Consider the following 9,042-nt stretch of genomic DNA (forward strand, 5'->3'; position numbering starts at 1 on the left):
TTACCTTATTAAGAAGTAAGATAGCAACACATGTCAAAGCAGATGTGGAAACACAGCGTTATTTAATTGTTTTGAAGAATATGCTGGAATGAGCAACGGCATGCCTAAAAGCGTGGGTTCCCAGTTACATTTTGCCTTAGTTAGGAATTATGATCATCTACATATTACTTCCTCTAATATTTGAAACTCCTCTAATTCATTGCTTTGTCAATGAAACTACAATGCTACTTTTAAACAGTATTGTTTTCTAAGGACTATATCTCAGTATGTTGTTTTCCTTTATGTTGCCATTTCTTTCCTCTTAGACATTTGAAACATTGTTTTCTTCACAGAGATAATATTTTCAGATTTAAACACTGTGTATCAATAAACCGCGTGCTTCATTTCAATTACTATTCTGAAATCACTGGATACAACTTAAACTCTCTAACTCACGGGTTGCTAAAGTGCAAATTCAAACCCAGATTAGATCACAAGAAGCTAAGGTCATCAACTATAATAAATCCATTCTATATCTTTCTCCATGTAGTCCTTGGGTTGGGTTTTTTTTTTTGCACAGAGTAGTGGTGCAGATGATCCCATAACCAGTTACAGTGGTACCTCGGGTTACATATGCTTCAGGTTACATACGCTTCAGGTTACAGACTCCGCTAAGCCAGAAATAGTACCTCGGGTTAAGAACTTTGCTTCAGGATGAGAACAGAAATTGTGCTCTGGCGGCACGGCAGCAGGAGGCCCCCATTAGCTAAAGTGGTGCTTCAGGTTAAGAACAGTTTCAGGTTAAGAATGGACCTCCGGAACGAATTAAGTACTTAACCCGAGGTACCACTGTACTGTTTAGTATTCCAAATCTTAGGGTTTTTTTGTCCTCTTCCCTCCCCAAAAAAGCCTGTAACTCAACAAAGGGGTACACATTGTCCAGGTAAGAAGTCAAAACCCCACTTCGCAGCCAATGCTCACCATCCTCTCTCCATTATCAGAGCCCTACCTCTCCCTTCTCTTTATGCTGGATTTGTTGGGCCAGTGTATCAACATTCACCATTTTTTACCCACTCACTAAATTTCTCCTTTCTCCTACATTGCAGCATGTGACAGTACCAAAGAAGCCAAGCCACTAGCTAGCTTCTTTATGGAAGCTGGTGCCACTGTGCACATTCTGAATTAGGAAATATACCAGAGAGGGGGGAAAAAACTATTCTGGGGCAAGGAGGAAGAATATATGAATAAGAAACACTCAAAGATTTAAAAAAATGGAACAAAACAAGAGCAGACAGTTGTAATCCTCCGTATTATTCAGGGAGGAGGAGGAAGCACCTATAAATAGGAAACTCGTAAAGATAAAAAATGAAGCAAAACAAGAGGTTACAGTTGTAATCCTTGGGAGGGAATCAGAGGGGGAGAATGAGCTCAGGAGGACATACTTTTCAGTAAACATGTCTATGGCTGGGATGCACACATGCAACTAGGTGCTGGTATATATACATCCTACATACCTAAACACTGCAGAATACTGGCTTGTGTTACTGCAACAATGTTCTCTCAGTGCCCTCCAAGACAGAAAGAATGGTTCTCTTTTACCAAAATGCAAGCAGAAATCAAGATCTCTTTTACCAGAATGCATGCAAACATCAAGCTCTCTCCAACTGTACATTCTAGGTTGCAGAAAGAGACACACAAAATGTTTTGCATAGGACCAGATACAACAGGTGAGCACTGGTTAGCATAGGGTAGGAGTCTTTCCTTCGGTGGCGTGTAACTAAAAACAGCCTCATCCCCTAGCCAGCTGAACTTCAAAGATGGAGAGACATTAAAGAGAGAGTCTTTCTATCCTGCTAGATTTAAAAATGACAAATGAATCTTAGTTCACTATCTCAGAGTCATACTTGTGTGTGTGGTCCTTTGGGGTGTGTGTCCTGTATTCCAGTTTATAAATCTAGAAAGAGATGAGCCAGGCACCTTATTGCACACAGAAACTGGAAAGGCCAGAGTGTCGTGCGTGTGAACGGACAGTCTCACTGGGATCATAGTCCCCAAAGACAATGCTGTGCAGCTCCAAAGCAAATAAACCTGAGTGAGTCACAAAACACGCAAAGAGCTCTCTGTCTGCCCAGAGCAAAAGTGTGTGCCTGCAATCGGCAAAGAGCTGCTTTATGAAAGTTTCGAGTCATTTCTGCCCGTGACAAGACGAAACTGGACCTGCCTTCAACCCCCCCCCCCCCAAATCAGGATCTGAAACCGAGACAAGGGGGTCTTCAAGAGCCAAGGGTCAAAAATTGTCACTGAAGCCACCACTGCCTCGCCACACGCAGCCGAACAAGAATGAATGGGGTGTGAGTGAATGGGTTTTAATTATGTGAATGGTGGAGCGGCGATTACGAAACTCCCGAGGATAATAACGCACTCTAAAATCCAGCTCGGTGTTCCAGAAGCCTGGTGCTAAAAGGGAAGGCGGAGAAATCGCTCGCACATTCACTCAGACTCGGAATAAGATGGTCTTTTTTTTCCCTTTCCCCCAACACCTTTGGCAGGGATCTAAAAAGCTTCCTCTCCCTGATCATGTATATAAAAAAAGAGGTTTACAAACGCAATCGGATAGAAAAGCAGCCATCGCAGCTCACCCACCAGCAGCTAGTCCTTGGGAAAGTTTCACATTTCGCAAAAGCCTCGCAGCGCTATCAAAGTCCACAGCCACATCGTTGAGCGGAAAGAGCCCAGGCTTTGCTCTTAATGGGAACCATCTGCTGCTCGAACAAGGCAGGACGAGCAATTATTGTTTTTTGGAAAAAGAAAGAAGAGGCAGCAGCAGCAGCAGTTAACTCGAATTAAACCCGCCAGGGCAATGAGGTCCACTTTCCCCCTTCCTCCCGGGCCTCATCGCAGCTCGGCCGGCTGCTTCCAGGCGGGATCGGCTCGGGCAACTTCCTCGACGCGCCGAAAGAGCCACCGAAGTGGCGGCCGCCCAGTGAAGGGAAGAAGCAGCGACACAGGGGAAGGGGGAAGGAAGAGTGGAGAGGGGGGGGGAAGCTCCCCGAGAGGTTGCCTGGCTTACTGGCTCAGCAAATCAGCATTCCCCGGGAGGGGTTTCGAGGCTTTCAACAGGTGGAGCCGCCCCTTCGCCAACAGGGAGAGCTCTCGTGAGGCGGAGGGGGGGGGGGGGCGCGAAACTTACCCAAGTTGGAAGGCGGCAGACGAAGGAGAAGACGCTGCTGGTCTGTGGTGGTGGCGGCGGCGCCTTTGTGCTGCTGCCTCCGCCGCCTCCGCCGCTCCCTCTCTCCCCAAGTGGCCGCGCCTCAGCCCAGCAGCCCCCTGAGGCAGCGCGCACGACCCGCAGCAGCCAGCGGCGGGGCCGGCGGGCTGCTGCCCATATTCTGAGGGAAAGGAAGGAGGGCGGAGGCGCCGCCTCAGCAGCAGCCTCCACAAATCAGCGCGGGAGCCTCGGCGGCGGCGGCGGCAAGCAGCTTCCCGAGCCGAGGAAAGGCGGAGAAGGAGCTGAGGAAAAAAGCACTACTACTCCTCCGCCGCTGCCACAGAGAGCCGGAGCGCATCACATGACGCGCCTCAGCGCCCGCCTCTCTCGCGCTCCTGGCCGGGCAAAAGCGGCGCGGACGAGACACACCTGTGGGCGCCGCACATATCCGTCGCGAGCACAAAGCCAGACAGGAAACTGGGAGGAGGAGGAGGAGGAGGAGGGAAAGAAGAATAAATGCAGGGCAGGGAACCAGTCCGGGGAGGAGAGAGAGGCTCTCGGCCCGCCCTCGAGCCCGCCGCCGCCGCCGCCCGCCCTCGCCTGCTTTCCCCCCTCAGTGCGCGCGAAGGAGGGAAGCCTCCCGCGCGCTCTTGGCTAGGGGTCTCTCTCTCCGACGCGCCTCTCCGCGTTGTTTGCTTCTCCGGCAGCCGCTCAGGCTTCCCGGGGAGCGGAGGGGGATTGGCTTGCTGACGTGACGGGGAGGGAAGGGGGGGGGGACGCGGGGCGAGCTTCGGGCGGCGGTCGCCACGGCTCGGCTCCGGCTCCACGTTCCGGGACCTTGGAGGCGCAGCGCAGCAGCGGGGATTGCATCTCCCATCATGCGTTAGACCTGAGCGCTCTCTCTCTCCGCATGTAAGCTAGGGAAAGTGTCTCTGAGCATGTGCAGAGAAGTTTTTCTTTGAGGAATCGCTGTAGGCAGCGAAATCATACCCTTCGACATTTCATAGTTGAAAATAGGGACGCCTTAGGGACATCAAGGTTACTAATACAGTGGTACCTCTAGATACCAGTGGCGTAGCGTGGGGGGTGCAGGGGGGGCCGGCCGCACCGGGCGCAACATGGGGGGGGGGGGCGCTCGCACTCGCAGCTCTCTGCCCCTACCTGGCTCACTCACTCTAGGGGGCGCAAATTACTTGCCTTCCCCCGGGTGCTGACAACCCACGCTACACCACTGCTAGATACCAACGGGATCTGTTCTGGAGCCCTTTCGCATCTAGAAGCAAACGTACCTAGCGACAGCACGTCTGCGCGCGCATGCACGCGTCACTTTTCGTCGATTCTGCGTATGCGCCTTACATCATTTTGAGCGCATGCGTAAGCGGCAAAACCCGGAAGTAACATGCTCCGTTACTTCCATGTTGCCGCGGAGCGCAACTCGAACACACTCAACTTGAAGCGTATTCAACCCGAGGTATGACTGTACAGTGGTACCTCTGGTTGCGAACGGGATCTGTTCCGGAGGCCTGTTTGCAACCTGAACAGAACACAACCCGCATCTGCGTGGGTCGCGATTCGCCACTTCTGCACACGTGCGTGGTGTCATTTTGTGCGTCTGCACATGCGCAAGCAGCGAAACCTGGAAGTAACCCATTCCATTACTTCCGGGTCGCCGCGGGACACAACCCGCAGAAACGCAACCTGAAGCAAACGTAACATGAGGTATGACTGTAATAACTTTACAGACGTGGATGGTGCTGTGGTCTAGACCACTGAGCCCCTTGGGCTTGCCGATCAGAAGGTTGGCAGCTCGAATCCCTGCAATGGGGTCAGCTCCCGTTGCTCTGTCCCAGCTTCTGCCAACCTAGCAGTTCCAAAGCATGCCAGTGCAAGTAGATAAATAGGTACCACTGCGGCAGGAAAGTAAATGGTGTTTCCGTGTGCTCTGGTTTCACAGGATTCTGTTGCACCAGAAGCTGTTTAGTCATGCTGGCCACAGGACCCGAAAGCTGTCTGTGGACAAATGCCGGCTCCCTAGGCCTGAAAGCGAGATGAGTGCCGCAATCCCATAGTCACTGGACTTAACCATCCAGGAGTCCTTTACCTTTACCTTACCTTAATAATAACTTTGCTATTTATACCCTGCACATCTGACTGGGTTGCCCCAGCCATTCTGGGAGGCTTTGCATCATTTCTAAAAGCATAATAAAACATTTTTAAAACTTCCCTATACAGGGCTGCCTTCAGAACTGTTCTAAACATTGTATACTTACTACTCTTGGCTCAGGAGTCGCATATATCCATACCCTCAAACTTTTCTCCAAGGAAAAGTGGGACATTCCGGGATCAAATCAGAAACCAGGATGACTTCTGTAAATCCAGGACTGTCCCTGGAAAATAGGGACACTTGGAGGGTCTGTGAAATGTATCTCGTTTTGAATTTGCTATGGGCTTCTGAGTGGGACATATGAGGGTGAAGAAACCAGAGAGGATGACTGGGAGATTCTTGTCCCACTGAATAGGGGTTTGAATCCTGGTTTGCGAAGTACACTGTACAAATACACTTCCCTGGCTTAGCATAAACCTTGTCTGTTAAGCAATCCTGCACCCTTTCAAAAGGCTCCAAACAAGCCTTTTATTTCTGTGGTTTTTAAAATGGCCCCCATTAGTATGAATCACCACAGATCCTTTTATGACACCGTCCACTGTAAGCTGAGCCATATGACGCAAACCTGAAGCCTTTCGCTTCGGAAGTAAGACTTACTTCTGAGCAAACGTGTTAAGGGACAGGTTACAGATCCCTGATCACAAATATTGATGTGTTTGCAATGGGAAAAGAGGACCATTAGTTTTAGTCTTGGGTGTGTGGAACAGAGTAAGCCCTAGGAAGCTGTGCAGGTACCTTTTCCGTCCGATAACTTTGAAATCTGGAAGCAAGTCTTCCAACTTTACAACTGTATGATTCCAAGTCTTGTGGTCTAATGAGCACTTACTTGGAAACAAGTCCCAGTGAATTAAGAGGCAGTTATTTCCAAGTGTGCATAGTATTGAACTATCAAATGGTTACAGCTTTACTTTTTTTTAACGTCTGTTTAATGTAGGTACACATTTCATGGGCAGAGTACCTATTTTCTCAACTATGGGTGGAGGTTGCTAGGCTGTAATCATAATACTTAGATAGCAAATGTAGCACATTTCAAGTGTTCAGGCTACTTCCCATACATCAGTTCCTTAATTCATACTACAGCCCTCTTAATTCTAGGTCATACATTAAACCAATTCTGCCAATTGGGGAAAGGGAGTGGGGGCTGGGAAGCTGGCAAACAGGCAAACAGGCAAATACCAGCTTGCTTAAGGCCTCCTGGTGACTTTGTGGTTGGCGAGGAGATTGCAGCTCACAAAATAGCTCCTGCATTACATCAGCATTAATGCAGTTTGACTTGCCAATTGCCTCTCTTGCCCCTACAAGTCAATGCTGCCTGCAACATATACCAAAAGAGAAGCGGTGAATCAAGTACCCTAATGAAGAGCAGAGACTGATGTGATTGGTATGAAGGACGCCAACATGAAAGGCAGTCAAAGCTCAGCCATCTGGTGGTTCCCAGGGTGAGGGAACTGGTAGGGCCCTGGGAGCCATAAATCCCTGTTATATGTAGCTCCATCAGGTATGCCGGCTGAGACCTTACCTGCCCACAGAATGTCTCGCCAGAGTGGTCCATGCTCTGGGTATCTCCGGCTTGGACTACTGCAATGTGCTCTACTTGGGGTTACCTTTGAAGGTGACCCGGAAACTACAGCTTATCCAGAATGCGGCAGCTAGACTGCTGACTGGCTGCCGGGACCATATAACACCGGTTCTGAAAGAGCTACATTGGATCCCAGCACGTTTCCAAGCACAATTCAAAGTGTTGGCGCTGACCTTTAAAGCCCTAAATGGCCTCGGCCCAGTATACCTGAAGGAGTATCTCCACCCCCATCATTCTGCCCAGACACTGAGGTCTAGCGCCAGGGGCCTTCTGGCGGTTCCCTCATTGCGAAAAGTGAGGTTACAGGGAACCAGGCAAAGGGCCTTCTCAGTAGTGGTACCCACCCTGTGGAACGCCTTCCCATCAGATGTCAAGGAACTAAACAACTATCTGACTTTTAGAAGACATCTTAACGCAACCCTCTTTGGGGAAGTTTTTAACGTTTTGTTTTATTGTGTTTTTAATATTCTGTTGGGAGCTGCCAGATGGGTGCAGTATAAATAATAAATTATTATTATTATTATTATTATTACTATTACTATTATTACTATTATTATTATTAGGCTGGTAACATAAACATGGTTTCCCTTACTGTAATCCCATAGCAGGAAATGGCTAAAAGGAATAGCCAAATCTGTTAGCATGGGGAGATTGGAATAATAGGAGGAGGAAGTAAACAGACTCAGGGTGGTGGGAAGAGCAGAAGGGCAACTGGAGAGGCAAAATGGCCATAGGAAACCAAGGATATATTATTGAAATTGCCTTAAGCAATGTCCCTCTGGACTGGTACTGCCCACTCTGACTGGCAGTGGCTCTCCAGGGTCTTTCCAAGAAGACAACAGTTCTCAACACTGGAGTTGAGGACTTCCTAAAAGGGTACACCTTTCTTCTGCTTCAGAGTCCTTTTTTCCTGCTGTCATCCCCTTTGCCCAACCTGTGCTTTCCTATTCCACCGCCCGCCCAGGGGTGCCAACTTAAATAAAATATTGGGGAGGGGGAGAGATAGATATGCCCCGCCCCGCATAATCGATCACAAGACGATGGAATGGCAATGCCTCTGAACCTGGTGTGGGGGAGGGGCTCAAATATTTTATTGGGGGTGGGGGGGGGAAGAAGGGATTTCTACCCCGGGCCACACTCCTTTAGGATCCCGCATGTGAGGAGCTGGGTGCGGTCTGGCACACCAGCAACCTCCTGCTCGGGGTTTAACGCGAGGCGTCCACCCGGTTGTGGCGACGGGGCTTGGCCAAGAAGCGCACGGGTTACAACAGACGATATTAAAAATAATAATAAGAGGCGTCGTCGGAGGCGCTCCTTCTTCCTCTCTCTCTCTCTCTCTCTCTCTCTCTCTCTCTCTCTCCCTCCCCCTGGCTCCCCACCCTACTCCCACCGCGTCCAGCCCAGGCCAGGAGGCACCGAAACCCGTCACTGTTCCCACGCCCCGCCTGGCCAGAAGCTCTGCTGGGGATCGATGGAGCGCCGGGAGTCTAGAAGCCCCGTTCCCAGCAGCAGCCTCTTCGCCAGGCTTTTTGCCTATGGGAAGAACGTCTGATTCTCCTTCCTGTCCCTTATGGGCGGGGAGAAGAAGACGGAGGAGAAGAAGGGAAAGTGGTTCCAGAGAGGGAAACGCCACTCCCCCGCGTTCCTCGCTTCCTCTCTGACGCGCCCCCGCGCAATCGCCCCGCTTTGGGTGCCGCAGCTGTTCTCCGGGTGGGCGCGGGTGCGCAGCTCTCTCCTTCGTCCTCAAACATCTGCCGGCGCTGCGGGAGGCGGAAGGAAGACCTCCCGGCTCCGCCGCCGGCCTCACCCCGTAGGGGGCTGGGAGGTATCAAAAACAGGATCACCTTCCTGCTGTGTCGTCGCAGCCTTTTGGCCATCCTACCTAGCGCGCGTTTAAGAGGGTTGGAAAGGCGAAACCGCTGGGAGCGACTCTTCCCCAGCTAAGAGGAGTGTCTAGTTGCTGAGCTGAGATCTGGTGGCATCGTCAATTCGAGGGGATCGGGCCGCCCTGGGAGAAAAGGGGATTATCTTGGGGACAAAACCCTTAAGATGTGTCCCAGGAGGGAGAAAGGGACAGGTTGCAAGCTACCTCCCTATCATCCTCATTCCTGT

The 9,042-nt window shown here is 50.6% G+C and overlaps 1 protein-coding gene across 3 annotated transcripts in view; it reads right to left on the reverse strand.

Moving 5' to 3' along the window:
* PLXNB2 (plexin B2) overlaps positions 1 to 4,019 on the reverse strand; it is a 337,649-nt gene extending 333,630 nt beyond the window's left edge. Inside the window, exon 1 of one of the 3 annotated variants that reach the window (XM_083399241.1) lies at positions 3,170 to 4,019. The gene's annotated coding sequence lies outside the window, so the exon portion shown is untranslated. Of the gene's footprint in view, positions 1 to 2,622; positions 3,142 to 3,169 lie in introns of those variants that run through there. The other 2 variants (XM_083399243.1, XM_083399242.1) reach the window with 2 other exon arrangements.
* Positions 4,020 to 9,042: the final 5,023 nt, after the last annotated feature.

The sequence above is a fragment of the Podarcis tiliguerta genome (genome assembly GCF_965153285.1).
Source record: "Podarcis tiliguerta genome assembly, chromosome: 10".
Lineage (NCBI taxonomy): Eukaryota > Metazoa > Chordata > Lepidosauria > Squamata > Lacertidae > Podarcis > Podarcis tiliguerta.